The sequence below is a fragment of the Cherax quadricarinatus genome, chromosome 45 (assembly GCF_038502225.1).
Source record: "Cherax quadricarinatus isolate ZL_2023a chromosome 45, ASM3850222v1, whole genome shotgun sequence".
NCBI lineage: Eukaryota > Metazoa > Arthropoda > Malacostraca > Decapoda > Parastacidae > Cherax > Cherax quadricarinatus.
This window is the reverse complement of record NC_091336.1, coordinates 29,329,148-29,341,923: the sequence shown is the minus strand read 5'-3', so window position 1 is coordinate 29,341,923 and position 12,776 is coordinate 29,329,148.

Sequence of the window (12,776 nt, the reverse complement as noted above, 5' to 3'; positions counted from 1 at the left end):
CACTAACACAAGCACATGCACTAACACAAGCACATGTACCAACACAAGCACATGCACTAACACAAGCACATGCACTAACACAAGCACATGCACTAACACAAGCACATGCACTAACACAAGCACATACACTAACACAAGCACATGCACTAACACAAGCACATGCACTAACACAAGCACATGCACTAACCCAAGCACATGCACTAACACAAGCACATGTACCAACACAAGCACATGCACTAACACAAGCACATGCACTAACACAAGCACATGTACCAACTCAAGCACATGCACTAACACAAGCACATGCACTTACACAAGCACATGCACTAACACAAGCATATGCACTAACACAAGCACATGCACTAACACAAGCACATGCACTAACACAAGCACATGCACTAACACAAGCACATGCACTAACACAAGCACATGTACCAACACAAGCACATGTACCAACACAAGCACATGCACCAACACAAGCACATGTACCAACACAAGCACATGCACTAACACAAGCACATGTACCAACACAAGCACATGCACTAACACAAGCACATGCACTAACACAAGCACATGCACTAACACAAGCACATGGACTAACACAAGCACATGCACTAACACAAGCACATGTACCAACACAAGCACATGTACCAACACAAGCACATGCACTAACACAAGCACATGTACCAACACAAGCACATGCACTAACACAAGCACATGTACCAACACAAGCACATGCACTAACACAAGCACATGCACTAACACAAGCACATGCACTAACACAAGCACATGCACTAACACAAGCACATGCACTAACCCAAGCACATGCACTAACACAAGCACATGTACCAACACAAGCACATGCACTAACACAAGCACATGCACTAACACAAGCACATGTACCAACACAAGCACATGCACTAACACAAGCACATGTACCAACACAAGCACATGCACTAACACAAGCACATGCACTAACACAAGCACATGTACCAACACAAGCACATGTACCAACACAAGCACATGCACTAACACAAGCACATGTACCAACACAAGCACATGCACTAACACAAGCACATGTACCAACACAAGCACATGTACCAACACAAGCACATGCACTAACACAAGCACATGTACCAACACAAGCACATGCACTAACACAAGCACATGCACTAACACAAGCACATGCACTAACACAAGCACATGTACCAACACAAGCACATGCACTAACACAAGCACATGTACTAACACAAGCACATTCACTAACACAAGCACATGCACTAACACAAGCACATGTACCAACACAAGCACATGTACAAACACAAGCACATGCACTAACACAAGCACATGTACCAACACAAGCACATGCACTAACACAAGCACATGTACCAACACAAGCACATGCACTAACACAAGCACATGTACCAACACAAGCACATGTACCAACACAAGCACATGTACCAACACAAGCACATGTACCAACACAAGCACATGTACCAACACAAGCACATGTACCAACACAAGCACATGTACCAACACAAGCACATGTACCAACACAAGCACATGCACTAACACAAGCACATGTACCAACACAAGCACATGCACTAACACAAGCACATGTACCAACACAAGCACATGCACTAACACAAGCACATGTACCAACACAAGCACATGCACTAACACAAGCACATGTACCAACACAAGCACATGTACCAACACAAGCACATGCACTAACACAAGCACATGTACCAACACAAGCACATGTACCAACACAAGCACATGTACCAACACAACCACATGCACTAACACAAGCACATGTACCAACACAAGCACATGCACTAACACAAGCACATGCACTAACACAAGCACATGTACCAACACAAGCACATGTACCAACACAAGCACATGTACCAACACAAGCACATGTACCAACACAAGCACATGTACCAACACAAGCACATGTACCAACACAAGCACATGCACTAACACAAGCACATGTACCAACACAAGCACATGCACTAACACAAGCACATGTACCAACACAAGCACATGTACCAACACAAGCACATGCACTAACACAAGCACATGTACCAACACAAGCACATGTACCAACACAAGCACATGCACTAACACAAGCACATGCACTAACACAAGCACATGCACTAACACAAGCACATGCACTAACACAAGCACATGCACTAACACAAGCACATATACCAACACAAGCACATGCACTAACACAAGCACATGCACTAACACAAGCACATTCACTAACACAAGCACATGCACTAACACAAGCACATGCACTAACACAAGCACATGTACCAACACAAGCACATGCACTAACACAAGCACATGTACCAACACAAGCACATGCACTAACACAAGCACATGTACCAACACAAGCACATGTACCAACACAAGCACATGTACCAACACAAGCACATGTACCAACACAAGCACATGTACCAACACAAGCACATGTACCAACACAAGCACATGCACTAACACAAGCACATGTACCAACACAAGCACATGCACTAACACAAGCACATGTACCAACACAAGCACATGCACTAACACAAGCACATGTACCAACACAAGCACATGCACTAACACAAGCACATGCACTAACACAAGCACATGTACCAACACAAGCACATGTACCAACACAAGCACATGTACCAACACAAGCACATGCACTAACACAAGCACATGTACCAACACAAGCACATGCACTAACACAAGCACATGCACTAACACAAGCACATGTACCAACACAAGCACATGTACCAACACAAGCACATGTACCAACACAAGCACATGTACCAACACAAGCACATGTACCAACACAAGCACATGTACCAACACAAGCACATGCACTAACACAAGCACATGTACCAACACAAGCACATGTACCAACACAAGCACATGCACTAACACAAGCACATGTACCAACACAAGCACATGTACCAACACAAGCACATGTACCAACACAACCACATGCACTAACACAAGCACATGTACCAACACAAGCACATGCACTAACACAAGCACATGTACCAACACAAGCACATGCACTAACACAAGCACATGCACTAACACAAGCACATGCACTAACACAAGCACATGCACTAACACAAGCACATACACTAACACAAGCACATGCACTAACACAAGCACATGCACTAACACAAGCACATGCACTAACCCAAGCACATGCACTAACACAAGCACATGTACCAACACAAGCACATGTACCAACACAAGCACATGCACTAACACAAGCACATGCACTAACACAAGCACATGTACCAACTCAAGCACATGCACTAACACAAGCACATGCACTTACACAAGCACATGCACTAACACAAGCATATGCACTAACACAAGCACATGCACTAACACAAGCACATGCACTAACACAAGCACATGCACTAACACAAGCACATGCACTAACACAAGCACATGTACCAACACAAGCACATGTACCTACACAAGCACATGCACCAACACAAGCACATGTACCAACACAAGCACATGCACTAACACAAGCACATGTACCAACACAAGCACATGCACTAACACAAGCACATGCACTAACACAAGCACATGCACTAACACAAGCACATGGACTAACACAAGCACATGCACTAACACAAGCACATGTACCAACACAAGCACATGTACCAACACAAGCACATGCACCAACACAGGCACATGTACCAACAAAAGCACATGCACTAACACAAGCACATGTACCAACACAAGCACATGCACTAACACAAGCACATGCACTAACACAAGCACATGCACTAACACAAGCACATGGACTAACACAAGCACATGCACTAACACAAGCACATGTACCAACACAAGCACATGTACCAACACAAGCACATGCACCAACACAAGCACATGTACCAACACAAGCACATGCACTAACACAAGCACATGTACCAACACAAGCACATGCACTAACACAAGCACATGTACCAACAGAAGCACATGTACCAACACAAGCACATGCACCAACACAAGCACATGTACCAACACAAGCACATGTACCAACACAAGCACATGTACCAACACAAGCACATGTACCAACACAAGCACATGCACCAACACAAGCACATGTACCAACACAAGCACATGCACTATCACAAGCACATGTACCAACACAAGCACATGCACCAACACAAGCACATGTACCAACACAAGCACATGTACCACCACAAGCACATGCACTAACACAAGCACATGTACCAACACAAGCACATGCACTAACACAAGCACATGTACCAACACAAGCACATGCACTAACACAAGCACATGCACTAACACAAGCACATGCACTAACACAAGCACATGCACTAACACAAGCACATGCACTAACACAAGCACATGTACCAACACAAGCACATGCACTAACACAAGCACATGCACTAACACAAGCACATGTACCAACACAAGCACATGCACTAACACAAGCACATGCACTAACACAAGCACATGCACTAACACAAGCACATGCACTAACACAAGCACATACACTAACACAAGCACATGCACTAACACAAGCACATGCACTAACACAAGCACATGCACTAACCCAAGCACATGCACTAACACAAGCACATGTACCAACACAAGCACATGCACTAACACAAGCACATGCACTAACACAAGCACATGTACCAACTCAAGCACATGCACTAACACAAGCACATGCACTTACACAAGCACATGCACTAACACAAGCATATGCACTAACACAAGCACATGCACTAACACAAGCACATGCACTAACACAAGCACATGCACTAACACAAGCACATGCACTAACACAAGCACATGTACCAACACAAGCACATGTACCAACACAAGCACATGCACCAACACAAGCACATGTACCAACACAAGCACATGCACTAACACAAGCACATGTACCAACACAAGCACATGCACTAACACAAGCACATGCACTAACACAAGCACATGCACTAACACAAGCACATGGACTAACACAAGCACATGCACTAACACAAGCACATGTACCAACACAAGCACATGTACCAACACAAGCACATGCACTAACACAAGCACATGTACCAACACAAGCACATGCACTAACACAAGCACATGTACCAACACAAGCACATGCACTAACACAAGCACATGCACTAACACAAGCACATGCACTAACACAAGCACATGCACTAACACAAGCACATGCACTAACCCAAGCACATGCACTAACACAAGCACATGTACCAACACAAGCACATGCACTAACACAAGCACATGCACTAACACAAGCACATGTACCAACACAAGCACATGCACTAACACAAGCACATGTACCAACACAAGCACATGCACTAACACAAGCACATGCACTAACACAAGCACATGTACCAACACAAGCACATGTACCAACACAAGCACATGCACTAACACAAGCACATGTACCAACACAAGCACATGCACTAACACAAGCACATGTACCAACACAAGCACATGTACCAACACAAGCACATGCACTAACACAAGCACATGTACCAACAAAAGCACATGCACTAACACAAGCACATGCACTAACACAAGCACATGCACTAACACAAGCACATGTACCAACACAAGCACATGCACTAACACAAGCACATGTACTAACACAAGCACATTCACTAACACAAGCACATGCACTAACACAAGCACATGTACCAACACAAGCACATGTACAAACACAAGCACATGCACTAACACAAGCACATGTACCAACACAAGCACATGCACTAACACAAGCACATATACCAACACAAGCACATGCACTAACACAAGCACATGTACCAACACAAGCACATGTACCAACACAAGCACATGTACCAACACAAGCACATGTACCAACACAAGCACATGTACCAACACAAGCACATGTACCAACACAAGCACATGTACCAACACAAGCACATGTACCAACACAAGCACATGCACTAACACAAGCACATGTACCAACACAAGCACATGCACTAACACAAGCACATGTACCAACACAAGCACATGCACTAACACAAGCACATGTACCAACACAAGCACATGCACTAACACAAGCACATGTACCAACACAAGCACATGTACCAACACAAGCACATGCACTAACACAAGCACATGTACCAACACAAGCACATGTACCAACACAAGCACATGTACCAACACAACCACATGCACTAACACAAGCACATGTACCAACACAAGCACATGCACTAACACAAGCACATGCACTAACACAAGCACATGTACCAACACAAGCACATGTACCAACACAAGCACATGTACCAACACAAGCACATGTACCAACACAAGCACATGTACCAACACAAGCACATGTACCAACACAAGCACATGCACTAACACAAGCACATGTACCAACACAAGCACATGCACTAACACAAGCACATGTACCAACACAAGCACATGTACCAACACAAGCACATGCACTAACACAAGCACATGTACCAACACAAGCACATGTACCAACACAAGCACATGCACTAACACAAGCACATGCACTAACACAAGCACATGCACTAACACAAGCACATGCACTAACACAAGCACATGCACTAACACAAGCACATATACCAACACAAGCACATGCACTAACACAAGCACATGCACTAACACAAGCACATTCACTAACACAAGCACATGCACTAACACAAGCACATGCACTAACACAAGCACATGTACCAACACAAGCACATGCACTAACACAAGCACATGTACCAACACAAGCACATGCACTAACACAAGCACATGTACCAACACAAGCACATGTACCAACACAAGCACATGTACCAACACAAGCACATGTACCAACACAAGCACATGTACCAACACAAGCACATGTACCAACACAAGCACATGCACTAACACAAGCACATGTACCAACACAAGCACATGCACTAACACAAGCACATGTACCAACACAAGCACATGCACTAACACAAGCACATGTACCAACACAAGCACATGCACTAACACAAGCACATGCACTAACACAAGCACATGTACCAACACAAGCACATGTACCAACACAAGCACATGTACCAACACAAGCACATGCACTAACACAAGCACATGTACCAACACAAGCACATGCACTAACACAAGCACATGCACTAACACAAGCACATGTACCAACACAAGCACATGTACCAACACAAGCACATGTACCAACACAAGCACATGTACCAACACAAGCACATGTACCAACACAAGCACATGTACCAACACAAGCACATGCACTAACACAAGCACATGTACCAACACAAGCACATGCACTAACACAAGCACATGTACCAACACAAGCACATGTACCAACACAAGCACATGCACTAACACAAGCACATGTACCAACACAAGCACATGTACCAACACAAGCACATGCACTAACACAAGCACATGTACCAACACAAGCACATGTACCAACACAAGCACATGCACTAACACAAGCACATGCACTAACACAAGCACATGCACTAACACAAGCACATGCACTAACACAAGCACATGCACTAACACAAGCACATATACCAACACAAGCACATGCACTAACACAAGCACATGCACTAACACAAGCACATTCACTAACACAAGCACATGCACTAACACAAGCACATGCACTAACACAAGCACATGTACCAACACAAGCACATGCACTAACACAAGCACATGTACCAACACAAGCACATGCACTAACACAAGCACATGTACCAACACAAGCACATGTACTAACACAAGCACATGTACCAACACAAGCACATGTACCAACACAAGCACATGTACCAACACAAGCACATGTACCAACACAAGCACATGCACTAACACAAGCACATGTACCAACACAAGCACATGCACTAACACAAGCACATGTACTAACACAAGCACATGCACTAACACAAGCACATGTACCAACACAAGCACATGCACTAACACAAGCACATGCACTAACACAAGCACATGTACCAACACAAGCACATGTACCAACACAAGCACATGTACCAACACAAGCACATGCACTAACACAAGCACATGTACCAACACAAGCACATGCACTAACACAAGCACATGCACTAACACAAGCACATGTACCAACACAAGCACATGTACCAACACAAGCACATGTACCAACACAAGCACATGTACCAACACAAGCACATGTACCAACACAAGCACATGTACCAACACAAGCACATGCACTAACACAAGCACATGTACCAACACAAGCACATGCACTAACACAAGCACATGTACCAACACAAGCACATGTACCAACACAAGCACATGCACTAACACAAGCACATGTACCAACACAAGCACATGTACCAACACAAGCACATGCACTAACACAAGCACATGCACTAACACAAGCACATGCACTAACACAAGCACATGCACTAACACAAGCACATGCACTAACACAAGCACATATACCAACACAAGCACATGCACTAACACAAGCACATGCACTAACACAAGCACATTCACTAACACAAGCACATGCACTAACACAAACACATGCACTAACACAAGCACATGGAATAACACAAGCACATGCACTAACACAAGCACATGCACTAACACAAGCACATGCACTAACACAAGCACATGTACCAACACAAGCACATGCACTAACACAAGCACATGCACTAACACAAGCACATGTACCAACACAAGCACATGCACTAACACAAGCACATGCACTAACACAAGCACATGTACTAACACAAGCACATTCACTAACACAAGCACATGCACTAACACAAGCACATGTACCAACACAAGCACATGTACAAACACAAGCACATGCACTAACACAAGCACATGTACCAACACAAGCACATGCACTAACACAAGCACATGTACCAACACAAGCACATGCACTAACACAAGCACATGTACCAACACAAGCACATGTACCAACACAAGCACATGTACCAACACAAGCACATGTATCAACACAAGCACATGTACCAACACAAGCACATGTACCAACACAAGCACATGTACCAACACAAGCACATGCACTAACACAAGCACATGTACCAACACAAGCACATGCACTAACACAAGCACATGTACCAACACAAGCACATGCACTAACACAAGCACATGTACCAACACAAGCACATGCACTAACACAAGCACATGTACCAACACAAGCACATGTACCAACACAAGCACATGCACTAACACAAGCACATGTACCAACACAAGCACATGTACCAACACAAGCACATGCACTAACACAAGCACATGTACCAACACAAGCACATGCACTAACACAAGCACATGCACTAACACAAGCACATGTACCAACACAAGCACATGTACCAACACAAGCACATGTACCAACACAAGCACATGTACCAACACAAGCACATGTACCAACACAAGCACATGTACCAACACAAGCACATGCACTAACACAAGCACATGTACCAACACAAGCACATGCACTAACACAAGCACATGTACCAACACAAGCACATGTACCAACACAAGCACATGCACTAACACAAGCACATGTACCAACACAAGCACATGTACCAACACAAGCACATGCACTAACACAAGCACATGCACTAACACAAGCACATGCACTAACACAAGCACATGCACTAACACAAGCACATGCACTAACACAAGCACATATACCAACACAAGCACATGCACTAACACAAGCACATGCACTAACACAAGCACATTCACTAACACAAGAACATGCACTAACACAAGCACATGCACTAACACAAGCACATGGAATAACACAAGCACATGCACTAACACAAGCACATGCACTAACACAAGAACATGCACTAACACAAGCACATGTACCAACACAAGCACATGCACTAACACAAGCACATGCACTAACACAAGCACATGTACCAACACAAGCACATGCACTAACACAAGCACATGCACTAACACAAGCACATGCACTAACACAAGCACATGTACCAACACAAGCACATGCACTAACACAAGCACATGCACTAACACAAGCACATGTACCAACACAAGCACATGCACTAACACAAGCACATGCACTAACACAAGCACATGCACCAACACAAGCACATGTACCAACACAAGCACATGCACTAACACAAGCACATGTACCAACACAAGCACATGTACCAACACAAGCACATGTACCAACACAAGCACATGCACTAACACAAGCACATGAACCAACACAAGCACATGTACCAACAAAAGCACATGCACTAACACAAGCACATGCACTAACACAAGCACATGCACCAACACAAGCACATGTACCAACACAAGCACATGCACTAACACAAGCACATGCACTAACACAAGCACATGTACCAACACAAGCACATGCACTAACACAAGCACATGCACTAACACAAGCACATGCACTAACACAAGCACATGCACCAACACAAGCACATGTACCAACACAAGCACATGCACTAACACAAGCACATGCACTAACACAAGCACATGCACCAACACAAGCACATGTACCAACACAAGCACATGCACTAATACAAGCACATGCACTAACACAAGCGCATGTACCAACACAAGCACATGCACTAACACAAGCACATGCACCAACACAAGCACATGTACCTACACAAGCACATGCAATAACACAAGCACATGCACTAACACAAGCACATGCACTAACACAAGCACATGTACCAACACAAGCACATGCACTAACACAAGCACATGCACTAACACAAGCACATGTACCAACACAAGAACATGCACTAACACAAGCACATGCACTAACACAAGCACATGCACTAACACAAGCACATGCACTAACACAAGCACATGTACCAACACAAGCACATGCACTAACACAAGCACATGCACTAACACAAGCACATGCACTAACACAAGCACATGCACTAACACAAGCACATGTACCAACACAAGCACATGCACTAACACAAGCACATGCACTAACACAAGCACATGCACTAACACAAGCACATGCACTAACACAAGCACATGCACTAACACAAGCACATGCACTAACACAAGCACATGCACTAACACAAGCACATGCACTAACACAAGCACATGCACTAACACAAGCACATGTACCAACACAAGCACATGTACCAACACAAGCACATGTACCAACACAAGCACATGCACTAACCCAAGCACATGTACCAACACAAGCACATGTACCAACACAAACACATGCACTAACACAAGCACATGCACTAACCCAAGCACATGTACCAACACAAGCACATGTACCAACACAAGCACATGCACTAACACAAGCACATGCACTAACCCAAGCACATGTACCAACACAAGCACATGTACCAACACAAGCACATGCACTAACACAAGCACATGTACCAACACAAGCACATGTACCAACACAAGCACATGCACTAACACAAGCACATGTACCAACACAAGCACATGTACCAACACAAGCACATGCACTAACACAAGCACATGCACTAACACAAGCACATGTACCAACACAAGCACATGCACTAACACAAGCACATGTACCAACACAAGCACATGTACCAACACAAGCACATGCACTAACACAAGCACATGTACCAACACAAGCACATGTACCAACACAAGCACATGCACTAACACAAGCACATGCACTAACTCAAGCACATGTACCAACACAAGCACATGCACTAACACAAGCACATGTACCAACACAAGCACATGCACTAACACAAGCACATGTACCAACACAAGCACATGTACCAACACAAGCACATGCACTAACACAAGCACATGTACCAACACAAGCACATGTACCAACACAAGCACATGCACTAACACAAGCACATGTACCAACACAAGCACATGTACCAACACAAGCACATGCACTAACACAAGCACATGTACCAACACAAGCACATGTACCAACACAAGCACATGCACTTCAAGGTTTATGATGACTGTAAACTGGTACTATGGAAGGTAACATACCAACATACACTTCAAGGTACTCCACTGCAAGAATCACTCTTAACACTTCCTTTTCAATCATTACCTACTTAAATTGATTATTAACTACATTAATACACAAATAACTTTCTCTTAGGAGAGGCAAACTTATGAAGTTGTGTCTGTCCAACTTGGAACATTGACCAGACACTGAGGTGAGAAGGGAAGATGACCAGAATTTGTACGAGGTAGTGGGAGGAAGAAAGTAATGGTACTGGTAGGGAAAGTAGAAGTGGTGGTAGCAGTAGTCGTAGTAGTAGTGGTGGTGGCAGTAGTAGGGGTAGTGGTGGTGTTGGTAAGAGCAGTAGTAGTAGTAGTGGTGTTAGCAGCAGCTGCTGCAGCAGCAGCAGCAGCAGCAGCAGTAGTAGTAGTAGTAGTAGTAACAGTAGTGGTAGCAGTAGTAATAGCGGTGATGGTGGTGGTAGCAGTAGTAGTAGAAGTAGTAGTAGTAGTAGTAATAGTAGTGGTAGCAGTAGTAGTAGTGGTGGTGGTGGTGGTAGCAGTAGTAGTAGTGGTGGTGGTGGTGGTGGTAGCAGTAGTAGTAGTGGTGGTGGTGGTAGCAGTAGTAGTAGTGGTTGCAGCAGTAGTAGTAGTAGTGGTGGTGGTGGTAGCAGTAGTAGTAGTGGTGGTGGTGGACAGCAGTAGTAGTAGTGGTGGTGGTGGACAGCAGTAGTAGTAGTGGTGGTGGTGGACAGCAGTAGTAGTAGTGGTGGTGGTGG